Source organism: Neoarius graeffei, chromosome 3, assembly GCF_027579695.1.
Source record: "Neoarius graeffei isolate fNeoGra1 chromosome 3, fNeoGra1.pri, whole genome shotgun sequence".
NCBI lineage: Eukaryota > Metazoa > Chordata > Actinopteri > Siluriformes > Ariidae > Neoarius > Neoarius graeffei.
Window position 1 is genome coordinate 33,788,835 of NC_083571.1, and position 18,717 is coordinate 33,807,551.

General features: G+C 40.4%; 1 protein-coding gene across 8 annotated transcripts in view; it reads left to right on the forward strand.

Moving 5' to 3' along the window:
* sorbs2a (sorbin and SH3 domain containing 2a) overlaps positions 1-18,717 on the forward strand; it is a 92,859-nt gene that overhangs the window by 9,793 nt on the left and 64,349 nt on the right. The window contains exon 1 of one of the 8 annotated variants that reach the window (XM_060916712.1): positions 692-717. The exons of 6 other annotated variants lie outside the window; for them this stretch is intronic. The gene's annotated coding sequence lies outside the window, so the exon portion shown is untranslated. Of the gene's footprint in view, positions 1-691; positions 718-15,658; positions 15,718-18,717 lie in introns of those variants that run through there. One more of the 8 variants, XM_060916713.1, reaches the window with a different exon arrangement.

Here is an 18,717-nt window from a genome sequence, read left to right on the forward strand (position 1 = left end):
GAATAAAAACATGTATTCTATTCTCTTCTAGTGGGTGTATTGATAGCATGCAATATTGTTAGCATATTGCTTATTCTTCATGTATTATGCCACTCTCCCCAATGGAGAATAAGCGTGCAATATTGTTACAATATTGCACGTTGTCAAGACAATGCGACATCACACATCGGAGCTGATGCAAAGAGCCAATGACAAAACTTTTCTGCTGCGCATGCACACAATCATTTCTTTGTCGGCTGGGAAAGAGAGAAGACGAGGCTAATCCAGTGTTCGGTTTAAGCACTAAATAAATAAACTGAAACCGAAAACGCGCTGAACACCCAAAAGGCTACCAAAACTTCATTATATATTCTTCACGCATAATTACAAGAGAAAAACATACCAACGGACATCGAAAAGCTGGAAAAGAGAGCAATAGTGGAAATATAAAGTTCTACTTGGAGGTGAGGAAAAGTGACGGAGACTTTTACAAGAGAACTTCACTTGTGGACTTCACTCAGCAAAGCCCTTTTGTTTTGAACAACTGCAATGTAACAATTAACTACGACCAAAAGTAACTTTGAACTGTCAACTTGTATATAGCTTGTATATAAGTTGGGATGTTGTTCAGGCTTTTTGGACTTGTACCATTTTTATTGTTAGAGCTTTGACTTTGTACAGTACATTGGATTGACAGAACATTGAATTACATTCGATCAGAATCAGCATTCAATATTGGTAAGTTCCCCCCTGTTCTTAACTTTTTGTAAAATCTGTAATTGTTCCATCGAATGTTTATGTATAATAATAATAATAATAATAATATTGGCTGGCTTTTTTCGTGGTATATCAGATGTATTCCATTCAGCTACTCATCTTCGACTCATTCAATATCATGCTGGCTGAATGGAATATATCTGATATACCATGAAAAAAAGCCAGCCAATATTATTTAAATATTTCACTCAGACCCACAATGTATTCTGTATGAAAAATGCGAGCTTTTCAACATGAGAAGATAAACTTCATATCTTCAAGCTAGCATGTGATTTTCTTTTTATTATATCGACATATCACAAACAATTAGTGCTCAAATTTATCAAAACAATTCATTGATTTCCTCACAAGTGACATATAGAGATTTATGTCATGGTTTTGGTTCTCCATGTCCCGGATGTAGCTCGGATAAAAAATACGAGTGCCGTATTTCCCAGTAAAACACTCATGTCTATGTAATACAATATAATAATTTGAGTCTTACTTCCCACTGTCCTGAATGTAAATAATAGCTTGAAATAGATGGGTGACCTGCCCCGGATGTACCCCATTTCTCACCTGAACTCAGCTGGGATTGGCTCCAGCTTTCCTCACAAACATGACGGATAAGCGGTACAGATAATGAATGGATGGATGGATGGATAGAGGGGATGTTTCCAAGAAACATGTACTTTCATAGCATGAATCTGACATTGGAAATGAACAACCACTGACCTTTTTCCTGAAGCCAATGGGTGAACATACGAGGATTTACTGTTTACTCATTGTTGTTTCAAACACAACTGTCTTATAACTTCTTTTTTTTTTCAAACCAGTGATTATATCATTGATTAATTCATCTTCATTAACGTAACAAGAACTTTATTTTGGTCTGGCTTGCAGTAGTAACTGTGTCTTGCTTTGAAAAACTGAATTTGTTTGTCACAGTATTAAAAAGTTTGTTTTCCTGTCGAAAACTGGCACATAGCCAGAGAAAATCAGAGGCAGCCTTCAAGATTCTGAAGCTTGTGGCCAGAAAAGTGTGCAAAAGTCATCAGGTTCTTGGTCTGCGACCGTGACATCCCCAAGTTCTTGTCTTTTATCGCCTTGTGTACATATATACATACAAGGTTCCTGAAATTTGATTCCCATGTATCATCACCACACCCACTTAAGCACAGAAAATTATGCTCACCACGTCATTAATGATATCATGTTTCAAACTGTTTTACTTGCTACGTCATTGGAAGAAAAATGCGTAGCTGGGAAATCGAATGCTAAATATTACCATTGAGAAGTGTTAGCCTGAGTTCATGAATAAAAGCTAGCTTGTGATGGCTACTGAGAAATAAAATCTAATAACTAGCAAATGAAGCTAGTTTGGAGTGTATGGGAATTGAGATTTGTGCAAGCTAACCTGACGGTTAGTCTTTGTAAAATTTGAAGAATAAACCTGAAAATAAATTATTTTCATGGATTTTTCATGGACAGAAAGTCTTAGCTGCTTTTACGATAACTCTATGTTTTGATAACATTTACAACTAGTTAAGACAAATTAAAATATATGTGGAAAGACGTTTCACCTCGTTTCTTTTTTGGCTCTTTTGATTTCATTAACCAGAGAACTATGGCGGCAGCACGGTGGTGTAGTGGTTAGCACTGTCGCCTCACAGCAAGAAGGTCCGGGTTCGAGCCCTGTGGCCAGCGAGGGCCTTTCTGTGTGGAGTTTGCATGTTCTCCCCGTGTCCGTGTGGGTTTCCTCCGGGTGCTCCGGTTTCCCCCACAGTCCAAAGACATGCAGGTTGGGTTAACTGGTGACTCTAAATTGACCGTAGGTGTGAATGTGAGTGTGAATGGTTGTCTGTGTCTATGTGTCAGCCCTGTGATGACCTGGCGACTTGTCCAGGGTGTACCCCGCCTTTCGCCTGCAGTCAGCTGGGATAGGCTCCAGCTTGCCTGCGACCCTGTAGAACAGGATAAAGCGGCTAGAGATAATGAGATGAGATGAGAACTATGGCATGACACCCGTCACGGCCATGTGAAACTCGATGCTAATCCTGAAACACTTTACACACTTTTACGAATAGGACCCCGACCCCATTACATAGACGGAACATATTCCGAGCATTACATCACCACGGTGCGGTCCATGTCAGCCCTCAGCTTGTAGTGATAGCCCAGTCATGTGTGGCTCGTGAAGGACATTGACCTTTTTAATCAGGCACTTCAAAAGATGGCCGCGGCTTCATAATGTTCAGGACACTCAACACCAGTCTGAAAGCTTTTCCTGGTAGAACGTCGAATAGAAAAGTGCCATCAACAATCCAGTGTGGTCTGATGCTGATGAAGTAGCCTGAGATGTATGAGTGAAAGTAATGTATCTAGGATATAATGTATGTATTATAGTAGTCGCTGATGATTTATAGCTGCCACTGAATTTAGCCCGTTATGTCAGTGATAATAATGAGCTCCAAATACAAAAACACATCAGGGCCAATATTTTTGGTATTAGAGATGTGTTCAGTGGAAAGAAGTGTTCCCTGTACACTTGCACTGATTTTATTTATTTTACATTTACAATTAAATGAGAGAATTAAAGAGAAATAAATAAAAACAATCACTTTGTTTTGTGTGTGCACCTTTGCAGGTTAATGATGCCATTTTAATGTTTAACGTGCACTTCATTCACTATTTAACCACCATCATTCTCCGATATCTTCATAGTATTGTAGTTTAAAATTGTTTACTTGTTACGATGCTCATGACCCTTTAACAGATTTAGCTACAGTTGTGTCCACATTTATTCAAACAAGGTCAAAATGTATCCACAAGGTCATTCACAATTACAAATCACAGCGATGATACCTTTTAAGGAAAAGCAGCAAAGCTGAGCAGCTCCACTGGGGGCAGGGCTAATTTCTGGGCCAGAAACAAGTCAACAGAATCCTAAATTGAAGACACTATCAAGATTTATTGCATGGAAATATTGTGTAAGGTGATTTTTTAAATTTATGTATCTTTAAATATCTCATCTCATCTCATTATCTCTAGCCGCTTTATCCTTCTACAGGGTCGCAGGCAAGCTGGAGCCTATCCCAGCTGACTACGGGCGAAAGGCGGGGTACACCCTGGACAAGTCGCCAGGTCATCACAGGGCTGACACACAGACACAGACAACCATTCACACTCACATTCACACCTACGGTCAATTTAGAGTCACCAGTTAACCTAACCTGCATGTCTTTGGACTGTGGGGGAAACCGGAGCACTCGGAGGAAACCCACGCGGACACGGGGAGAACATGCAAACTCCGCACAGAAAGGCCCTCGCCGGCCACGGGGCTCGAACCCGGACCTTCTTGCTGTGAGGCGACAGCGCTAACCACTACACCACCGTGCCACCTGATATAATCATATAATGTTAAATTTAACATAAAAAACCAGAATACTGCAGAAATCATGAAAATCAAATAGTTACTAGCAGTTACTTCAAAAGTCAACAAATGATTTTTGAACACAAACAGATTAACACAAACAGTGACCAAAATGTCACAATGTAAATTAGTTGTCCGCAATTTAGTTGTCAACAGCAGCTGCAGTGAGTGCAGTCAAGGTGGATTTGTTACTGTTTGGAAAGCCATGGCGGTGTTTCTCCACGACTTGCAACAAGAACTGTTTTTGTTCTTCTTGATTGGTCAGGACTCCATTGAACGCCTGAATCAAGGCCACCCCTCACTCAGCTGCATCGTTGACGACTTTCAGACTTCTCACTTTCTGTTGGCCAACAGTGTAATCATTGTCACTGCTCCATGTATCTGGACTGTTCATGAGGAATTTCTGTGGCATGTTAAAGCCTGTGAAAAGCCGCTTGGTGTGTTGTGATACAAAGTCAAACAACTGCTTCTGAGGTACTGTGGGGTTGAAGGCAATGCGTCGAGGATGATATGTTGTTTTCTTGTCAAGGGCTTTCACCATGGCTGACTTCACCTCAGCTGACACTGCAGACTCAAAGAATGCTAAACCGACCAGGATTTCACTTAAGTATCACAAGTGTCCAGAGAATGATTTTATTGCAGCTTTAGCAACAGCTTCATGTTGTTTCTTGTAGCTCTCCAGCTCACGCAGCAGCTGCAAATCATTCTGCAGAGCAGATGATGCACATGCGCATGTGACCCAGGCTTTTAGGTAGACCTTTATCACAAACGTGTTGAATAAGAGTGTTAATACATGCATGCAACAGCTACTGAATAGTTACTCTATGAAAACATTTCAGCCCATTGAGCTACCAAAAAAATATGCATATATTTGTATGAAACTTGGAGTAATTACTATGCTTCATAAAAGGAACAAAATGAGAGGGTGGGACCTGGAAAACATTGAAAAAAATTTTTGGCCATTAGACTCAGTGGCAGCCTTATATATATATATATATATATATATATATATATATATATATATATATATATATGAGTGATTCCACGCTTATGGGTACTGAAATGGGGACATGAACTTATTTTTAAAAATTCACCTAAAACGATTTCTTTTTTTACCATCAGGTCACAAAACATGTAATCTTTAATGAATGATATGTTAAAAGATAACTTTAATTTTCTGAGATGTAATAAAAACATATTTATATGCCAAAGTCAGAACGTAACAGAAGTGTTGTGGACATATATATTCTCAATTTTAACAATGTAGAATTACTTTTTGAAACATAGGAAGGTGATGTTTTAGCAAATATAATTAATAAACATGTGTAGTAGAATAAACATACACATTCTTTCAATAAGATTAACATGGTATATAGCTAGATTGTAATTAATTTGTAACAGACGCGAGATGGACAATCGTAACAGAAGTAATGTAACAGACATCATTTTGGAACTCATAGGCTTGACTTTGGCATATAAATATGTTTTTATTACATCTCAGAAAATTAAAGTTATCTTTTAACATATCATTCATTAAAGATTACATGTTTTGTGACCTGATGGTAAAAAAAGAAATGGTTTTAGGTGAATTTTTAAAAATAAGTTCATGTCCCCATTTCAGTACCCATAAGCGTGGAATCACTCATATATATATATATATATATATATATATATATATATATATATATATATATATATATATATATGTATATATATATATATATATATATATATAATGTGTGTGTGTGTGTGTGTAAATATCACAGGTTCAGAAATACTTTTAAAAATACATGTTGCACCTTTAATGCTTTTAACAAAATGATCATTACAGGACTGGTGAAAATCTTCTGTCCATGATAAAAATATTGTTTTAATGATTATCGAGGCGGCACGGTGGTGTAGTGGTTAGCGCTGTCGCCTCACAGCAAGAAGGTCCGGGTTCGAGCCCCATGGCCGGCGAGGGCCTTTCTGTGCGGAGTTTGCATGTTCTCCTCGTGTCCGCGTGGGTTTCCTCCGGGTGCTCCGGTTTCCCCCACAGTCCAAAGACATGCAGGTTAGGTTAACTGGTGACTCTAAATTGATCGTAGGTGTGAATGTGAGTGTGAATGGTTGTCTGTGTCTATGTGTCAGCCCTGTGATGACCTGGCGACTTGTCCAGGGTGTACCCCGCCTTTCACCCGTAGTCAGCTGGGATGGGCTCCAGCTTGCCTGCGACCCTGTAGAAGGATAAAATGGCTAGAGATAATGAATGATTATCGACACTTCCATTTCCTCGAGAGTTCCATCAGCTTGACATCTGCGTGTAATTTCATGCATTGTTTATTTTATAAATGCTGACTTTACATAGGTAAATGCTGAATCCGGAGATCAAAAGCTCGGACTTGAATTCCGCCGCTTCACTGAGCCTCATATAACCATGTGTCTTATATAATTATACTGCTAAAGTTTGATATAAATATTTAGAGTTGAAATCACACACAGATGACATGGTCTGTCCTTTTTTTCTCTGTTTTGTGGATGAAGTTGTGATCTGGATACAAAGTCAGGACAGGAAAGAAGAAAAGCGAAGGTCCATGTCGACAGGTTCAGCCTGAACGACAGATTTTTCCCAAGGAGGTTTTCCGACAGTAAGAATCAGATGACCTCAGATCAAGTTCTGGATACTAACTAACATGCTAAGGTGCTGCTAATAATAAGAATAAGAATAAGAATGATGAAGATGATAAAATTTGTAGCAGGACACATAAAATTTAACAGTTTTCAAAATTTAAAACCTTACAAGCATAACCTATCTACAACAAGATAAATAAATAAATAAATAAATAAGTTATTAAGTGCAAGATACAGTAACAATAGCTAACTACCTTACTTCAGTTTTTGATCTTTATGATTGAATGTATGAATTTTACCCCTTAACACAAATAATGTGTTGCACTATCATGAAATATACAAATATGTCTTTGCTTGGTGGAAAGTAGAAAATGAAGTCATCAGTTTGTCTCAGGATGCTAGGTTTTTTGTCCCTGCGCTAGTTTTAACTTAAGAAATACAGATATTTGGTGAGTGCTATAAGTCTACAGTAGTGCTTGAAAGTTTGTGAACCATTTAGAATTTTCTATATTTCTGCAAAAATTTGACCTAAAACATCATCAGATTTTCACACAAGTCCTAAAAGTAGATGAAGAGAACCCAGTTAAACAAATGAGACACAAAAATTATACTTGGTCATTTATTTATTGAGGAAAATGATCCAATATTACATATCTGTGAGTGGCAAAAGTATGCGAACCTCTAGGATTAGCAGTTAATTTGAAGGTGAAATTAGAGTCAGGTGTTTGCATCCAATGGGATGACAATCAGGTGTGAGTGGGCACCCTGTTTTATTTAAAGAACAGGGATCTATCAAAGTCTGATCTTCACAACACATGTTTGTGGAAGTGTATCATGGCATGAACAAAGGAGATTTCTGAGGACCTCAGAAAAAGCATTATTGATGCTTATCAGGCTGGAAAAGGTTACAAAACCATCTCTAAAGAGTTTGGACTCCACCAATCCACAGTCAGACAGATTGTGCACAAATGGAGGAAATTCAAGACCATTGTTACCCTCCCCAGGAGTGGTCGACCAACAAAGATCACTCCAAGAGCAAGGCGTGTATTAGTCAGCAAGGTCACAAAGGACCCCAGGGTAACTTCTAAGCAACTGAAGCCCTCTCTCACATTGGCTAATGTTAATGTTCATGAGTCCACCATCAGGAGAACACTGAACAACAGTGGTGTGCATGGCAGGGTTGCAAGGAGAAAGCCACTGCTCTCCAAAAAGAACATTGCTGCTCACCTGCAGTTTGCTAAAGATCACATGGACAAGCCAGAAGGCTATTGGAAAAATGTTTTGTGGATGGATGAGACCAAAATAGAGCTTTTTGGTTTAAATGAGAAGCGTTATGTTTGGAGAAAGGAAAACACTGCATTCCAGCATAAGAACCTTATCCCATCTGTGAAACATGGTGGTGGTAGTATCATGGTTTGGGCCTGTTTTGCTGCATCTGGGCCAGGAAGGCTTGCCATCATTGATGGAACAACTCATTTTGAGTTATATCAGCGAATTCTAAAGGAAAATGTCAGGACATCTGTCCATGAACTGAATCTCAAGAGAAGGTGGGTCATGCAGTAAGACAACGACCCTAAGCACACAAGTCGTTCTACCAAAGAATGGTTAAAGAAGAATAAAGTTAATGTTTTGGAATGGCCAAGTCAAAGTCCTGACCTTAATCCAATCGAAATGTTGTGGAAGGACCTGAAGTGAGCAGTTCATGTGAGGAAACCCACCAACATCCCAGAGTTGAAGCTGTTCTGTATGGAGGAATGGGCTAAAATTCCTCCAAGCCGGTGTGCAGGACTGATCAACAGTTACCGGAAATGTTTTTGATCAACAGTTACTGGAAACGTTTAGTTGCAGTTATTGCTGCACAAGGGGGTCACACCAGATACTGAAAGCAAAGGTTCACATACTTTTGCCACTCACAGATATGTAATATTGGATCATTTTTCTCAATAAATAAATGACCAAGTATAATATTTTTGTCTCATTTGTTTAACTGGGTTCTCTTTATCTACTTTTAGGACTTGTGTGAAAATTTGATGATGTTTTAGGTCATATTTATGCAGAAATATCGAAAATTGTAAAGGGTTCGCAAACTTTCAAGCACCACTGTATAAGCACGGTCTACAGTATATATTTTCAATAGGGTTGAAGTCAGGACTTGTTTTAAGCTTAATGTTAGCCTGCTTTATCCTCCACAACCAGCTCTGATGCGTGTTTGAGTTCACTGGTCTGTTGTGACTCCCAATCATGTTCAAGTTTCCAATGGTTTGAGGTTATGCTGAAGAATCCTGAGGTAGTCCTCCTCCTTCATTATTTCATCCACTTTGTGCAATGAACCAGTTCCACTAGCTGTAAAACAGTCCCAGAGCATGATGATCCTACCACCACCACCAGCAGCAGCAGCAGTTTGTACAGTGTCCCTCTGTACATGGTGGTCACTATGGCCAAACAACTCAATCTTTGTTTCATGTGACCATACAGCTTTCCTCCAGAAGCCTTTTTCTTTGTCCATGTGGTCAGTTGCAAAATTTAGTTAAGCTTGAAGATGTCAATTTTGGAGCAGGGGGTTATTTCTTGGATAGCAGCCTCTTAGTCCAGGGTGATCTGAACTGTAGACAGTGATCCATCAGCTTCCAGTTCATGGCAGGGCTGTGCCATGGTGGTTCCTGACCATCCGAACCAATTTCCTTTCAGCTGAGGATGTCAGTTTGGGTTTGGATAATATTTTTGTTTCATTTGTTTAACTGGGTTCTCTTTATCTACTTTTAGGACTTGTGTGAAAATCTGATGAGGTTTTAGGTCATATTTATGCAGAAATATAGAAAATTCTAAATGGTTCACAAACTTTCAAGCACCACTGTATACACTATAAAGTTATTTCCTCGTATGTCTCATCTCATCTCATTATCTGTAGCCGCTTTATCCTGTTCTACAGGGTCGCAGGCAAGCTGGAGCCTATCCCAGCTGACTACGGGCGAAAGGCGGGGTACACCCTGGACAAGTCGCCAGGTCATCACAGGGCTGACACATAGACACAGACAACCATTCACACTCACATTCACACCTACGGTCAATTTAGAGTCACCAGTTAACCTAACCTGCATGTCTTTGGACTGTGGGGGAAACCGGAGCACCCGGAGGAAACCCACGCGGACACGGGGAGAACATGCAAACTCCGCACAGAAAGGCCCTCGTCGGCCACGGGGCTCGAACCCGGACCTTCTTGCTGTGAGGCGACAGCGCTAACCACTACACCACCATGCCGCCCTCTTTTTTTCCCAAAAATAAAATTTGGCTGTAGTAGTCATTGATTATACCATAGAAACAAAAGAAACGTAAATATTATGAGAATACCAAAATAGCTCATGGTAGCTTAGTAGCTAACGTTATTGGTGCACATAGACAAAAAGAATTAGCATTTATGATGTGTGAACTGGGAAAATATGATTGCCCAAGTGACAAGGGAAGCAGCATGTGATATTTTTCTGGGTTTTACTGCAGAAACAGGCCCAAATAATCTGCGACTGTGGCCAAAACACAGGAATGGAAAATCATTACATGGGCTGGTGGCTTGCTGAGACATCAAACTGAACACATACCCAGAATCTGCACTATAAAATCCCTTTCTTTCAGCTCCACTGTTTCATTAGGTTCATTCCCTTTTTTTTCCTCCTTGTCCCTCTATTTCTTACACACACACACACACACACACACACACACACACACACACACTTGAATCAGTCTGATCCTGTAAAATTCAATTCACTTTTTTTTTACTTGATTTGATCACTCAATTTGATTCAGTTGTGTTCAGTACAACTTAAAGCACTTCAATTTGATTTGATTCACTTCAATTTGATTCAGTTCGATTTGATTCAGTCTGATGCTATTCAGTTATGGGTTTCAGTCTTTCATTCCATCTCACTCTGTTTCAGCCTTTTGGTCTCACCCATCAATTTGTGTGTGTGTGTGTGTGTGTGTGTGTGTGTGTGTGTGTGTGTGTGTGTGTGTGTGTGTGTGTGTGTTTACTGTCGTCTTCCTCATTCCTGCGTGTTTGTGTCCAGTTTTATTCAGGGTCGGCACAAAGGCCTCGAAAGGGAACACTAGTGCACACACACACACACACACACACACACACACACACACACACACACACACACACACACAGAGGTTGAGTTTCAATGGCTGAAGGAATGTGAAACAGCACACATAAAATGGTTCTCACACATGCAAACACGCAACCTGCGATCCACAGAGACCAGTCTCACACACACGCACACACACAAATGTAACACATTTAAATTGTCGCAGAGTTACGATGAGTTGAAATCACTTACTTAATTGACATTTTAAAAGAAAGTGATCCAGAACCAATCCATAAATTACAACGGATAAGACGAGCCGTTCAATTATAACAAAAGTAACGGCACCCTGTAACAGTAGTGTGTGTCTGTGGTAGCCAACACACTGCAGTGTCTGAGCTACATTACTGGAAGATTTAACTTTCTGTTGTTTTCAGCTCACTGTGAGCTTCACCTTTTATGGAGATTTGTGAGCATGGCCAAATGTGAATCAATGGTGCATGGTAATATACAGCAGATACTTCAATCATTTTTCAACATACGCACATAAGCACAAAGGAAATCAGCATAAAATTCAGTAAATTCCGGTTAGGTTTGGCCATGAGAACATTGACACACAACTTTACTAAAAGACCGAAAAACGATAAACTGAATGGTTTGAATGTTGAGTTGTGTTTGAGTCTGTAAATGAGGAAACTGGTTATTGTTTACTGATGGTGTATGGGCCAAGTTCTAATCGAGTGTGTGCGCTTTGAGAGTGGACCTTGAATCATGTGTTTGTGTGTGCGAGGTTAATGCCTTCTGTTCTTGTACTTTTGCGGAACGTAATGAATCAAGCAAAGCGGAATAATTACTCCCAATTAGCACAGAGCACTAATGACTCTTTGTTTCTGATGTGTGTATGGTAGAGAGAGGCCTGAACTGGATGTGTGCGTGTTACGTGTATGTCAGTGGTTTACCTAACACTGCATACCATCCCCTCTCTCTCTCTCTCTTTCTCTCTCTGCTTATTTTTCCCTTAAAATCCTTTACTCATTGTTCGTAAAGTGTAAGGTAAGAACTCAGTTTGTGATGTCACAAAATGGCCACCAATTACATCCAATATGACCGACTAGTGGCCTAGTGGTAGCGTGTCCGCCTCTCGATCGGGAGATCGTGAGTTCTATTCACGGTCGGGTCATACCAAAGACCATCATAAAAATGGTACCTACCGCCATCTGGCAAGGCACGCTGCAATACAGATGTGCATGGGGAGTTAAACTCTCGTGGTTACCAGAGGACTAGCCCCCCACTGTAACCCTAGCTATGTAATAGGCGAGAGGCCGAGGGCTATGGAAACAGAGATCGGCGCCGCCTGATGTGCCACATACAGGTTGGGCCTGGTTAGTACTTGAGTGGGAGACTGCCTAGGAACACCAGGTACTGTAAGGCGTGGGAAGGACTTTGACTTTGACATCCAATATGCAAATTAGACTAGAACAACATGGCGTGTGGAAACGTTTAGCTTCTAGAGCCTGCATGCTCCCAAATTCAAAATACAAAAGTACAAGTAGAAAATCAAGAGATTTAAAAAAAAAAAGCGTGGAACCGAGCTAGCGAAGTACTAGCGAAGTACTAGGCTAATGCAACAAAATTGTGCTTGTTAAGATAAAATCGTATTTTGATATCAAATTGCTGTTACATACATTGAGGATGCACAGCACTAAGATTTAAACATTTAAATCCAAGGCCATGGGGGAATGTTTGTTTCAGTATGGGTTTCGCTTTGACATTCACTCACCGGCCACTTTAATAGGAACACCCATCCACCTGCTGTTTGATGCAGTTCTTTAATCAGCCGATCCCTTGACAGCAGCATGATGCATAAAATCACGCAGATACAAATCAAGAGCTTCAGTTAATGTTCACTTCAAACATCAGAATGGGAAAAATTTTGATCTCAAAGTGTGACTTTCACTGTGGCATGGGTGTTGGTTTGAGCCAGATGGATTGGTTTGAGTATTTCAGAAACTGCCGATCTCCTGGGTTTTTTGCACACAACAGTCTCTAGAGTTTACACAGAATGGTGCGAAAAACAAAAAACATAAAGTGAGCGACAGTTCTGTGGGTGGAAACAAATGCCTTGTTGATAAGAGAGCTCAGAGGAAAATGGTCAGATTGGTTCAAGCTTTTCTGCCCAGTCGGATATAGCAACTCATAACAACTCTTTACAACCGTGGTGAGCAGAAAAGCATCTCAGCATGCAACAGAAGAAGACCACATTGGGTTCCAGTCCTGCAGCCAAGAACAGGAATCTTAGCATCAACAACAAGTTTCTATTAAAGTGGCCAGTGAGTGGATATACAGTAACAAATTTCAGACTTTTACTTATTCATTCAAAATGTTATGTATTTGTTTGTTTGTTTGTTTATGTACTTCTTTGCTTGCTATCTTATTTAAGCTGATTTAATGTTTAGGCTTTCAGTTAGTGTTTATTTTGTGTGTGTTTATCAGTTTTAGTTTTTAGGTATTTTTCAAATTTGTTTATTTTAGTTTCGAATTTAAAGTTATTTTTGTATTTCATTCATACTGCATAATGAAAAGGTATTCGCTAGGTTTAGAGGTACTGTTTCTAGCTTTCATTTAGATTTTATTTCAGTATCTTAGTATGAATTTGTTTTGTACTTGTCTTAAAATTGTTGGTATATAACAACCTCGGTTTGGGATTTTCCTCCACACAGTTGCTCGACAATTGGAAAATATCAACATTTGGCACAAGCTAGCTACCCACTAGGATTAATGATTTTGCGAGCTAGCGTATAGCTGTTAAATATTTACACGGCATACAGTGACTATCAGGAATATCAACATTTCCCTCAGGCACGTTGGTAAATGATTTAGAAAATACGTTGTTAATTTTCTGCCATATTAATAAAAGTCAATACTGTGAAATCAAATTTATGAGAACATGCGAAGTTGTGAATATCACAAGAGTGCATCGTTCTACCCTGGTAAAGATGAAGCATGTTACACCTCTTTAGTTCCTTTTGCTGTGTTTGCTTGGCCTGAGCAGCAGCATTTTTGACCAAATCTCAGTTTTTACGAGAATTTCTGTGGTCAGCTTCGGAAAACCAAGAAATGTTGCCAGCACCTTTGGGTCGCCTCAAACTTCCAGTATTCAACACACAGCGATGTGTCACTGATTCCGAGATATGCAGCCAGGACAAGCGGCCCTCAAGTATGCAGCTTTGAAAAGACCCTGGCACCATTTCAGGGTCCACTTTTACAGGAGGAATCACTTTCTGCCTTTTTTGGATGGCAGATGCTGAGGATTGATTTGGAATGTCTGGATCTGGATTTGTTTTGGAGCATTTATAAAACCTTTCCAAATTTCTGAGCTGTTTTTACATTTCAGTTGTTTTTCAATTTTGCTAGCAGTAGTAGAAGCATTTGCCCCACCAAAAAGTTGAAAAATAGCTAATTAGTATTTTTTTTAAACATCTGATGTGGAAAAATGGTCATGTAGATAACAGTGGAATATTATGGTGTTTGTGCTATGTGATGAAAATCAGGTTTGTGCAAAAAGAAAAAGGTTAGCTTTGAGGAGTAGACAGACAAAGGCCATACCTCCTTCACTGAGACACTGACAGAGGCCACACCTCCTTGATTAGCACTGACTGTCAAGGGCCATGCCTCCATCACTGGGACTGACAGACAGAGGCCACGCCTCCTTCCCTTGGACTGACAGAGGCCACACCTTCACTGAGACACTGACAGACAGAGGCCACACCTCCTTAATTAGGACTGACTGTTACCCCTTTTCCACCAAATCAGTTCCAGGGCTGGTTCGGGGCCAGTGCTGGTGCTGGTTCACAACTTGTTCAACTTGCGAGCCAGCTGAGAACCAGTTTGCTTTTCCATAGCTCGCGGTGCTAAGGGAAGCCACGTCATTACGTCGCTGTATACGTCATTATGTCGTTGTATACGTCAGTTACGTCGCTACGTTTGCATAAACCTTGCTGCGAATATCGAAGCAAAAACAACACGGAAGAAGCAGCAGCAACAACAATAATAATAATGGATGACTTCGCGTTTGTACAGCTGCTGCTTCTCGTCGCTTAAAAATGGCGATCTTTCGTGTTCTTGTTATTGTTGTTGGTCTTAACAACTCCGCCCCCCCACTGACGTAAGCAGTTCTTTCCTCTGGCCCAGCAAAGAGTTGGTGCTAGCCTGGAACCGGTTTTTCTGGCCCCAGAGCCAGTTCTTTGTCAGTGGAAACAGAAAACCCGGTTCCAAACTAAGCACTGGCCCCGAACCAGCCCTGGAACTGCTTTGGTGGAAAAGGGGCATGTGAGGGGCCAGGCCTCCATCACTGGGACTGATAGACATAGGCCATGCCTCCTTCCCTTGGACTGACAGAGGCCACACCTCCTTCACTGGGATTGACAGTGAGAGGCCACACCGCCTTGATTAGGACTGACTGTCAGGAGCCATGCCTCCTTCAATCCTTGACTTGCAAGTGACATCAAAGCAAAATAGAAACCCAGATGTCGGCCATGTTGGTGGAGATACAAATGCGGGGTCAAGCGACATTCCATACAAAACATAGTCACATGTGCGCAACTGTCTTTCTTTTTTCCACTGCTTTAAGCGTTCTTTTAGCTATGCCATATTGTGCTGTATATGGTTATGGTCACAACAATACTCATGACTGTGGCATGTTCCAATTTTTTAGAATTCCGTCCGTGACTCGGAAAGAGGGCGAGGAAACTCTGAGGCTTAGTACGGAGAGGAAACAAGCATGGCCGAACAACATCGACAGGGCTGATCTAACACAGGCTAAAACCAAAACAGCTCGTGCTTGCAGTAATCATTTTATCTCCGGTGAGATTCAAACGCTTTCTTGATAATATCATGGAAGAATTTCATTTCGTGTTGCTAGAATCTTGCTATAAAATGAGTTTTCTCTTGTCGTGGTTCACTCGGTTGTTGTTATAATTTTAACATGTGCATTACAATTTCGCTTCTAGGAGTGCCAGCAAAATTATACAATACAAACAATCCAGACTGGGCACCTACTCAGAAAATGGACTATGTTTCGTCCAAAGTCGGACTTGATTCTTCGGCAGCCAAACCAGATAGAACGTGATATCCGGGTACTCGATGGTCGGTAGAAGCGTCTTCAGAAAAGTCTGACTTTTTGAAATAATAAGGGTCAAATCCACACATATCTATCTTCTCTTTGTATTGAATCTTCGCTCGACCATTCAAATCGTGGTAAGGCCAAAAAAAATTAATACTTTGTTTAGGGTTTCATGCTGTTTTGAGTTTGGCTCGGTAGGTAGGGATTTTTTTTTTTTTGAGAGATGATAAAATAGGGTTGGGTTTTAGAAATTTTTTTTTACCCATCGAGATATCACAACACACATTTGTAAATATTAATAAAAATTGTTTTAAATACACAAACTTATATTCCGTGACATTCTACTTTAATATCACAGGTACCAGTGCTAAAAACTTTTTTTTAAAGCCTTGGAGGTTCAGGATATCTAAACAAGCAATGAACCATGTCATGAAAAGATTTAACTGAGTTTTGATGCTGTCACAGTCCTGAATTAACTCTGATAAATTGCAGATTTTTTCTGTCCAAAAATAATATATGTTGGCATCAATAGACCACCTTACCTGGCAACTTTTTTGCTGGGCAGAGAATAATTGGCACGATGGGATGTAGCTTTCATTATGATATCAAATGCATTGGTTCGTGCTATCTTGTTTGGGGGTTCAGCAGCTGTTTCAGAATCATTTTGTATACATTTCAACTTCAAAACTTTTAGATTCTTCAAAACACTGAACACATTTGAGTGGCTGTCTGTACATTTGGTCAGTGTTATCCAAAGTTGTCCATGGCCCTTTAGCTGATTCTGACATCGATATCTCCAGATTTGTTGTTGACAAACATGCAAAGTCAGATTCAATATCTTCAAATGTTTTACGGGTATCCAAAACATGAAATATGTTCAGTCCTCCTCCGTGTTTGCAAGAATCTTGTAAAATATTGACAACAACATTCTCGGCGTCCATCTTCTCGCACTAGCAACAGCAACTTCCCATCCTGTATGTAACGTGGACGCTGATTGGTTGGTGTGCTGGAACAGTCTCAATATGGCGCCGGCGATATTCCAGTCTAACTTTGGTGAAATGTTTGATAAGCATTTCGTTTTTATTTGTCAACGTGTATGTGTTTTAGAAAATCTGATAAAATAGTTAGACTTGCCAGCTAATTTCAGGGTCGGTCGGGAAACCTGAAACAGAAATTTTTTTTTTCATATTTTGGCATTTAGACATGCACAGTCGGCTCCATTTCAATGGGTCGGTCGGGAAACCCGAAACAAAGGTAATATTTTTTTTGGCCTAATACTGAGAAAATTCAGCATTGTTTACAGACACGCTTTCAGCGGCTGCCATCCTAGTTGCTTGTATATCCACCATCATGGCAGACGCTCATGACGTAGCACATTTTGATCACGTGGTTGCAAGTCATCTATGAGATTGACAGACAGAGGCCACGCCTCCTTCCCTTGGACTGACAGAGGCCACACCTCCTTTACTGGGATTGACAGACAGAGGCCAGGCCTCCTTCATTGGCCATGACCTGTGTGTGTGTGTGTGTGTGTGTGTGTGTGTGTGTGTGTGTGTGTGTGTGTGTGGCTGAAACTGTTCTGATGACACCATCGTGATTACTGACAGAGACCTAAGAATAGAGGAGTAACTGGCAGTTCTGTCCTAGTGAGGCTTTTAATAAAATACACACACACACACACACACACACACACACACACACACACACACACACACACACACACACAGTGAGTCACACAGCTGTTGACAGTGTAAGAACAGCGCTCTCACAGTGGCCCTGGCAGGGCATGAACTTTGAGTCTCGTACATGACACGGTCTCGTGTGTGTGTGTGTGTGTGTGTGTGTGTGTGTGTGCGCGTGCGTGCAAATCAATCAAAGTTTCTGAAAAAGGGAAAATATATGCCTTGTTTCTATTCACACACAATATGACTTGGCACCTTTCCCTCCATAATCCTGTAGCAATAAATCTCCTCTTGCTAACTACAGGCATCGAATCTGCTGCTGTATAGTCTAACACTTACAGACACACTGAGCCTTCAATCACTTAGCTCTGTAGAGCAACAACAACAACATTCTCTTCTCAACAAAATCTCTCTCAAACCTTTGTCTCTCTCTTTATTTCTCTCTTCTTCTTTTCACGCTTGTTAAGTTTCTCTCTCTCTCTCTCTCTCTCTCACACACACACACACACACACACACACACACACACACAGATTTAAAGAGCTGGTTCTCAATGTGTGATGGCTGAATAAGGAGTTCATCTGAAAACCAGTGTTAGTGTGTGTGTGTGCTGGTGTGTTTCCTGTTTTGGCAGCTGTTGTGACGCCACCAGTCTGTACCCTCGAAACACTATCCCATAATATAACCCTTATTGCCAAGGCGACCCACCCTGCCATGCCCTCTGTGCTAAAACTGCAGATGTGACAAGTGGTTTGTGTGTGTGTGTGTGTGTGTGTGTGTGTGTGTGTGTGTGTGTGTGTGGTTGATGATGTATTACTACTTTGGATGCAACAGTTACCGTTTCATACAGATATAATTTTAACGCAACTTTTTAACATAAACCTATACAACCTTAAGTTTTGTCTTGTTTCTGCTGTTTATGCTTCGTGTATAAAAGACTTTTAACACAATTAATGCTAGGTAGTTAATTAGTTAATGCTAGCTGAACAAACAAAGCTAGCTAGGTAAACAGTTAGTTTGAAGTATTAGTAAGATTAACCTTGGCATCCTTGTTTTCTAGT